Source organism: Cyanistes caeruleus, chromosome 1, assembly GCF_971803275.1.
Source record: "Cyanistes caeruleus chromosome 1, bCyaCae1.hap1.1, whole genome shotgun sequence".
NCBI lineage: Eukaryota > Metazoa > Chordata > Aves > Passeriformes > Paridae > Cyanistes > Cyanistes caeruleus.
This window is the reverse complement of record NC_141701.1, coordinates 69,175,215-69,185,063: the sequence shown is the minus strand read 5'-3', so window position 1 is coordinate 69,185,063 and position 9,849 is coordinate 69,175,215.

The following is a 9,849-nucleotide window of genomic DNA, read 5'->3' as shown; positions in this document are numbered from 1 at the left end:
TTCAATAACACAATGAAGCCAAATATGTCACTTTTAGGCAATATTTTTTTTTTAAAAAATGTTTTGCTCACAGGATTATTTTTTATAAAAACTAAAAAATACTGTTTTAATTTTCCTTTGCTTGCTGCTACTCTTTCAGTCACTCTGCAAGGCTCAGTTTTGCACACAATCCCATTTTGCTCCTGTTCCTCCTGCGAACATAAAAAATCCTTTAGAAAGTGATGGGTAAGGTAAAAATTATGGTAGATGTTAAGAACAGTTTTAAACAGTAAAGTCTGGTCTGTAGTCCATTAAAAATCCAATAGACTGTATTTCAATAAGCCTTTCCACAGTTACTGCATAAGAGAGAAGGGAAAACAGAGAGAAGCAATGCTTTCAGTGACCTTCCCCTGTAACAATACATGTGGCTTGACAGTGACTGCAGAGCTAATACTTGGTTGCCTTGGCCTTTCATTAAATCTAGCTTGTGTTGCTCTTATTTAATAAGTTGAGCCTCCCACAGGAAAAAGAACATATCTGTAAAGCACAAGTGCTCTGAAAGTGAGTCTTGTTTGCTTTGTTTGCTGTAGGGTAGTTGCTGGTTATTCAATAGCAGATGGAGGTCTCAAAGACTTGAATGCTTCTTTGGCGCTAATTAATACTCTCAACTGGGATGTTACCTTCAGGCATTTAACTTGAGTATCTAAGTTCATCTGCTCTTGCTTTAGACATTGCCTCCAGGAGAGCTGAGATCAGAGCTCTCCAGTTTCTTGATTTGTAGAGGAATATGAATCCCTCTTTTCTTCTCATTTAAGTATAAAGGGAAATATTCTGATAGCTGAGAAGGTGTATGTCAGACCGGGTGGAAACCTGCATCAAGACCTCTCTGTAGTTGACAAATAAAATTTAGTCCACATAATAATGATGTAGAGTGTGAAGAGCAAAGAGAAAAGTTCTTGGCAAGTCACTTGCAGCAGTTTCTAATGTCCTTGGAATTGCAATCATATCAAATTGAAAGGAAGATAAATGCAAGATAAATGAAGGGCAAAAAATTTTTTTAGACCATTAGAAAGAGAAGCAAGTTCCTTCAAGTCTACAACCTTTATGTTGCAGTCTTTTACCTCAACTCCTCGTCTTTTAACTAATTCCATTCCTTGCTGTTAGATTGTGGGTTTCCTTGACAAAAGACACTGTTCGTCAGCTGGCCTGATTTGCAAATAAATCACACTTATAAATATGAGAATCATGTTTTAAAACACTTGAAAAAATGGAATTATTAACCAAATCTGATGTTTAGCAAATGTCAATGTTTCATAATGAGTTCAACAAGTGCTAATTCAAGGATGACTATCAGAAGTTCTGCTATAGAAACAGGGAATACCAAAACATAAATTTGTGCCTCTCCACAAAGTTAACTGGTTATTGTTGAGTATGAAGATCTGCAGAACATCAGACCTATCCTATTGGGTTTCTATTCAAATAACACAAAAGAAGAAATGTCTGTACAGCAATTGTTGAAAATACTCAAGCAGGGGAAAAAAAAAAAAAAAAAAGCAGAGCAAAAGAGTTTTCTAATGCAAATTCACAAAGGCGGAACTTCTAGATACCACGTCCCAGAATCACAGAATTATTTATATTGGAAAAGACCTCTGAGGTCAAGTTCAACCTTTGACTAACCACCACCTTGTCAACAAGACCATGGCACTATGTGCCACGTCCAGTTGTTTTTTGAGCACCTCCAAGGATAGCGACTCCACCACCTTCTTGGACAGTGCATTCCAATGTTTAAGTCACTGAGTGAAGGAATGCCTCCTGATGTCTAGCCTGAACCTCCCCTAGTGGAACTTGAGGCCGTATCCTCTTATGCCGTCACTGTTTGCCTGGGAGACACCAACCTCTACAACCTCAGGGAGTTATAGAGAGCTATAAGGTCTCCTCTGAGCCTCCTTTTCTCCAGGTGAAACAACTCCAGCTCCTTCAGCTGCTCCTCATAGGACTTATCCTCTGGAACCTTCAACATCTCCGTTGCCCTTCTCTGGACACTCTCTGGTACTTCAATGTCCTTCTTGTAGTGAGGGCTCAGAAATGAACAAAGGATTTGAGGTGTAGCCTCATTCGTGAGGACAGGGGGACAATCACTTCCCTGGGCATGCTATTTCTGATAAAGGCCACAGTGCCATTGGACTTCTTGGCCACCTGGGCTCATGCTCAGCTGGACATCAACAGCACCCCAAGGCCCCTTTTTGATGGGCAGCTTTCCAGCCACTCTGCCCCCAGCCTGTAACACTGCATGGGGTTGTTGTGGCTGAAGTGCAGGACATGGCACTTGGACCTTGCTAATATTCACTGACATCCCAGATGCACATTTCAGGAAATGGGTCCAAGCCCCAAAACTTTCAACTGCTCTCAAGCCAATCTTTACAAAGTTTATGTATTAAATACATATAGAGGCATTATTGTTATTCACACAATGGAAGTAGAAATTCACACAATTTCCAGCTTCTTGTCATATTATACAGGAGTTAGGCATCTCTCTTATATATCTAGAATTCTCAGTTCTAGGGACATATAATGTATATGCAACATGTTAATACCATTCAAATTTTACTGCTGTGTGGATGAGATGAGATGGATGCTTCAGTTGCATGTCTTTCTGGTAAACTGTGACATTTCAGATCAAAAGCTAAAGAGTATTTAAAAACTGATGATATTTGAGCAGAAATATCACTCAATTCCTGCTGAGAATCAAAATAGACTTAATTTTAGCGCACAAAGCTTCAGTCTAGACATTTGCAAGAGCATAGCACACATTTCTTTGGTCCTCAATGCAGTGTTTGAGATTAAATATTTCTATTTTATTCATATTCATGTATCAAAGGTGTTCATGTTCTACATTAGTGAGGAACTTAATCCTTTCGGACTTGGGAAAAATAATCTTCAAAAAGGGACATATTCCAACATATAATTAACTTGCTTATTTCTTGAGGCAGCATAGTAAGGTAGGAATCCTTAACAGTAAGATCAATTCTACTCAAATTAAGTCTACTTTTTCACTCCCAAAAAACTAGATCTGTTTTTTTGTTTGTTTTTTTTTTTTTACATTCCATCTGTCATTACATTTTACATCCATTGTCAGCCTTTCATGGCAAGTTTAGTTTATATAGGTCATTCTAAAGCCAAGAGGTTATTTCATTTTCTTGTCTCAAAACCAGTACAAAATTTCTTTCCTTGTCAACATTTTCCAGCAGCAGCTAATTTCCTAACAGGTTAAGAATAAATGTTGTGGATAATATCACTCTTCACTGCAATGCTGTTAACAGATTCCTTAAGTAATGTAATTTATGTAATAGATAAAATCAGCATGGTGCATCTTGTATTATTTATTTTCCACTAAATATTGTGTGAACAAAAACCTTTGAACTCAAACACAGGGCATAATTTACTAATATCTTTATATCATCCAGATTTTCCTGAAACTTGGCAATATTTCCATTGTTCTCTTAGCATTCTTAAAGCTTAGTACTATTCCTATTGATATTTTCATGTCACTTACTGAAAGAGTTTTCTTTGAGGAATGTCCCCTAAATGATAGATGCACTTACATGCTATATTATTTGTGTGAACTTTATAATATCATTACTGTTAAGCAAGGAGGAGTTTACAGATGCCTTAGGAAGTTTCTCCTCATTCATATCCCTTTTGTTGAAACCTCAGGCTTCAAATATATCTTTTAGTTGCTGAACTAGTCCAGTATTTGTTTTCATGTGTGGTTGTGTGGCCACTTTGTTCCCTTTTCAAAACAAAGGCCCTGTTTCCATCAGCTGTAGTTTTCTTTAGCAGGAGCTCAGTGATTAAGGATGTTAGTGGGCTTGATGCCAAACTCTCTTAACCCACATTTGATATGAAAAAGATGGTGTTACACATTCAAAGTATCACCCTACTCAATGAATAACCACAGTGTCCCCAAGAACCTTACTGAGCAGGCTTCTATTCAGAGTAAATGCAATTTATGTCTTGAATGAACAGAAAATAAGTCCTAGCCAAAAACCTGCAAACCCGTTTCCTGATTATCTTCAGAGTTAGAATAGAAATTTGTTATGGATTGCTGTCAATGCAAAATGTTTCAATTCAAATACATCTTGGTAAGCTATCAAATTCTGGCATAGGGTGTAACAAAACTCTTGATCAGCTACAATGTAGAATGTCACATTCCAGTGCATTCAGGTTCATCCTTTGAATGGTCAGGTACGTCACTGTCTCAGCTACATTTGCTTACTGCACTCTGTAGGGGCTTTGGTACTTCCTTTCGTTTCATACCAAAGAATAAAACTGAAGGAATACACTGCACAGAAGTTACACTACCTGTTTACTAATTACAACATGAACACATGCTCTTTCTCATAGTCAGAGAACAACTCACAGACAAGAGGCAGGAAAGAATTGTTGTTCCCACTTCCATAGCAAATCAATTCTACAGCAATCAAGGCTTCATTTTCTATCAATGTTGTTATTAAGAGTCACACTAATTCATTTCCCATTACTGTTGGTACAGGACACTGGCATGAAGCATTCATACAGGTAACCTCAGATGTTATGTTGTATTAAACTTTGCAAAATCATATATATAAAACATGACTTCTCTTTGGTTTCACTAAACAGCAATAAACTAAATTTCCAGAAGCTAAGCTTTTTACATTAATTTTGTGCTTTTCAGCTTCTGCATAATAACAATGCAAGTTAAAGTATGCATATCAGGACAAGCCATCCTCCTGCATAGCAAGATTTCAGTTTCCAATATAGGAACAGAATTTGCAAGTCAAAGCCATTCAGAACAGGCTGCAGTAGTTTGAGACTTCAAAGAGAAAAGGTTTGATACCACTACCACAGGTGAAAGTGAGATTACTTCTTCATCAATTTAGAATTCAATGTGAATTCTTTGCAGGACATTAGAGAATCTTAGAAATCAAATGCCAGAAATTCAGCAACCCTAAGTGCAGTGCTTTCACAGAGTTTAAAGAAGAGTATATTCAAAGCTCAAGATATACTAAAATTAGCCTGAAATTAATCAAAGGATAAAACTAAAAAGCCTATTTTCTTCAGGAGAAGAAACACTCCTCCTGTTTGATTCACTAGAAGTAACTCCCAGTTTTGGGGCTGCTGAACCAAGTATATGTGGTACATAGAGTACACTGATAAAAAGAATGCACCTTAATCAAAAAGGCAATATACATTGCTTGACACCATATAAAGAGCAAAACCAAACAGCAGCACTTGAAAAGCAGTCTCTAAAGTTATCCCTCCCCCTCCATTATAGCATACTTAACAGTGTCTTTAGACAATCTGGTATGATAATCATAAGTAAAAATTACATTTGATGAGAACTATTTTTACAGAATAAGTGGAGAGACTGAGCGGAAAAAACATTAGTTTTTATTTTAAAATGAAATGATTGAATTGTTTGTGTGAAACAGAAAAAACAGGCTTATAAGAAACTCCAAATTGTACAAAACCAAGGCCAGCTCTGTAACAGTAAAATATTCAGCATAGACGTCTTATTGCCATAAATTCCTCTACTTCCCTCATTAGTTGCAACTGCTAAATCATGTCTTTGTGGTTCTGCAACATGTTTTGGTTTACCAATGGTTTCATGTCAGTTCATGACATCAAGTAATCAGGTATACGAGACACATAGCATATGTGCAAACATTTTGCAATCATCCAAGAAAGTGATGAAGATGAGGGTTTGCTTTGCTACTGCTGATACAGAAATCACTGTATCATATCCAGGCTTAGTAGCAGGCCAGAAGTGAGGGACCAAGTAGACAGGGCTATTCATTACCAGCTGTGTTGACCATGGTTGTGCACAAGTATTTTCCTTGACCTTGCAGTAAGTAAATCATTACCTGGATGCCATGTCCTTCTCTGTTGCTTCAATCCAACAATGAAATTGATCAATGAGATAGTATTAACTGAGGACAATGGCACACGGGTCTTTATTTCTTTTGCTAGGGGAGAAGGAACATGCAGGTGAATATGGAAAGGATAGATACAAAAGAGAAACTTCCCTGCTGCCCTTAGTAGCTGCTGCACCATATTATCACATGTAACAAGATCACAGTTTACCTGATATAAGGCATTAATTTTTGCACCCATAGAAGGAAAAGAGCTTGCTGCTGTTAAAATATGAAACATCTTTTTTTTTCTTTTAATTCACTTTAAGTCAGTTCCCAAGCAGCATGTTGGGACAAAGAAGGGGCAAAATAAGGTAGCACACAGCCATGTATGTACCTCACAGCAAACTTACAAAAACCTTTTGGTCTGCATGGGCTGTCTGAAGATGACAAATTCTTGTGTCCCAAATGATTGCTACAGCAATCAACAGCAACAAATTTTGGGCAAGGGTTATGTTCTGGCTCTTAACACCAAATCAGATTAAAGTAATGTTGGGCATTGCATTACTGTGTCAGGTACTCAACTGCACAGCAAATTAGGGTTACAAGGGTTAGCAGAGTATCATGAACCTTCTCCAGCTGACGATGTGGAGTTTTATTATGTGGAACATGTGCATAATAGATTCTGAGCAAGATGCCACAGCCATTAGAAAGCTGTCTGGTGCATTGAATGCCTAAGGGCATGCAGATGACTCACTGAAATTCTGCTCAAACACAAGTCATCTGCTTCAATATGTTTCCTGACAGTCCTTTAGCATGGCTGGAAATAATAGGCTAGAGATTCTCTCCTACTCCACCAGTCCTGGCATCAAATGAGTGGAAAACTGCTGTAAGCCAGAATCTGGGATTCCCCTTTGAGTGATGTGAGCTGCCACTTGGCTCTGGACAGTAAAATGGCCCTCTCTCTCTCTCACAATCCAGAGTGAGCATGGCAGGGAGCATCTCTGTGCTACTCTGGCAGACCCAGTGGTTCATTACCCCAGTGCTTCAGCCATGCTGACTCCCCGGGGCTATAAACTACTGCAAAGCCTTTGCTATTGCCTCACTCTGCCTCCTAGAACCTTGGAAATTACCTTATGCCATCGTACCTACCATTGTGACATCAGTCTTATGCACAGAAACAACAGCAATTATTTCAAAGACACCGTGATGTCACACAAAAATTAAAGAGATAATTTCATATTAAAACCAAAAAATTTTCTGCAAGAAGGAGACTGTGAACTAGAATAAGAAACACTTTCAAAACCCCCATAAACAATTTGCCAAAGATTTTGATGAGATTTGGTTCTGAAGATGCAATTCTCATGACACAACCTGACTTCAAAGGAAATTTTAGCATATAAGATACATAGATCTGCACAAATGTGATGAATAACAAAGCAAAGTCACTGGCTTGCCTGCAGCAGCTCTACCTTAAAACTGTGTGTCATCATACCTTTTTCCCTTTCTGCTGAAGGATCAGACCTAATTGCATTGCTTTGAGAAGACAGCACTTCAGCTACAAATGAGCCCTCACAACTATTTCATGTTAAAAATAAACTTTAAAGTGAAGCAGCAGATGCTGCCATGGAACATTCCTCAGAGCTTTCATGTGACGGTCACATCTGTTCAGCTGGAAGAGTGACTGTTTCAAATCAGCTATTGGTTTTTAAGTGGTGACAAAAAAAGGAAGAAAAAAACCAAAACCAACCCACCAAAAAAACCAAACCAAACCAAACCAAACCAAACCAAACCAAAACAAAACAAAACAAAACAAAAAAACAACAACAACAACAACAAAAAAAGCCCCTAAAACTGCAGAAGACTATGGGAAAAAAGTTAACTTGCAGTTCTGTATTGAAATAATAGCACTCACATAAAGTTTTGGATGGAAATCTGAGTCACAAACAGAAACAGTTTAAAACTGCCAGAAATGCAAGCAATTATTTCCTGGTAAAGTGGCAAGAAGGGAACTACAATTCACCCAGACAGAAATACAGTTTTAGAGGAAAAGATCCATCTCATCTCATGACAACTTAATTCTTCCTACAATCTTATAAAATGTTACATTTTTTGCTCCAAAGTTATCCTAATAGAAGTTGTAAGTAGATGTTGCTATCTAGTGAAACACTAGGGAATGATAATTCCGGTTTTATCTGTTTGCTTTAGTTGTTTTATTCCTTCCTACTCATTTATAGACAAACACATGTCAATGGGACCTCTGTTCCTAGTTTTTAATCTTCATCTCACTGGCTTGTTACCTTAGTAAGGTAGTCTTCAAAATGTTAGCATGAATATAGCACTTCTAATTGGTAAATCTATGCTTTACAAGTCACCTCAATTAACCCTTTACCCAAGTTTTAGAACATCTTTATGGAATAGTACAGGCATTGAGAATTGTGGCCATTTTTCAGAAGTGGAGAGTGACCCAGCAAAAATAGGATAATCACACCAGGCCACAAGAAATACCAGCTAGAATAGGATCAAGCAATATGAGTTCTTAGCTGTTTCTCTTAGGACGGGCAATTAGAACATTTCCCAAACAGAAGTGGTGGAAGAATGGAAAAAAATTGCAATCTAAGAAGTGTGCTACTGGGAGTAAATATTTTGTTTCCTGAAATTGAAATAGAACTGTGGAAAGAATGCATGGACCTCAAGCAACTCCCAAGTCAGAGAGAAAAAAACCCAAACATGCTGCTTTTCACAGTCAATCTTGCGACTCCAGTTATATTTCTCTTATGAACTGGCCAGAAAACCAATTCTGACTGCGTACAACATCCATACTTAACTACCTCTGAAAAGCAGGTCTCTGGTAAGGATTTTCTCAGCCAGCAGCTTTCAAGGAAGGTAAATGATCTTAAATTATGGTTTAACTGAGTCTGGCATCTAAACCCCTGGGAGGTTTGTAAGCTTTCAAGTATTGATCCAAAAGACTTGCACCTGGTTTTATCTGATTGAGTGTTCTGTGGTCTTCCCCAGCATCAGCATCTGAAAACAATAACCTACTTTTTTTGTATTGCTTTAATTGTTATAGTTACAAATGCTGCCAGCAAAGGAGAACTCTGGTTCTCAAGCCAGTAGGAAAAAAAAAATTCAGAAAGGCCTTTTTTTTTTGGGTGCAGTGGTTTTAGTTTGGGATTTTGTTTCACATTTGGGGGTTTTGGACTGGGGGGAGGCTTCTGTATACACATATTATTTTATTTTTTTTCTTTAAGCATGAAGAAAATGTCATGTACTGAAAGTGATGATTTTTGAAAAGATCAGTATTGTATGGGCTTCTGTTAGCTACTCTGAAAGCAAGGAGAAAACAACTAAAAGCATTAAGTGTCTTCTGCCTCCACCTAACAAAAAAGCTGCATCCCCTCAAACAGTATACTGCTGCTATTTCATCCTTTTCATCCTGAGCTATTCACCTCAGCTGCAAAGAAATGCCAAAGAGAAACTAATACAGCTCCTGGTCTTAAGAAACTTTTTTGGTCTATTAGTAACCAGTCAGGAGTACCAAGAAAAAACATTCTAATCTGTTCAATACACTCTTAGATAATTTAGCACAAGCCATTAGTAAATCAGCTGGTAAGCAGTGCCCAAACAAGACACTGAAACAGTCACTTCAGTCTTTATGTAGTATCTTCCAGCCTTCTCTTTATAATTTAAAACCCAATCACAGCAAGAGATAAATTTTAATGGCACTATACAATTTGGGTAGGGTAGAGAAGGAGTTTATGTCATCAAAAGACTGTCATGTATGGAGGTTAAAGCAGGTTTTCATATTGAGTTTTATCGTCATTATTCTGTTATTCATTGGCAGGATTTATTAATGTAGTGTTCTATTAACTCAATCACATACTTTGAGCAAAATCTCATTATAGTAGTTGCTCAATTTTCTGCTCCAGCTTTCTCTTCAGTGTTGGATTTGTCATAAAAGTTAAAGTAAAAATAA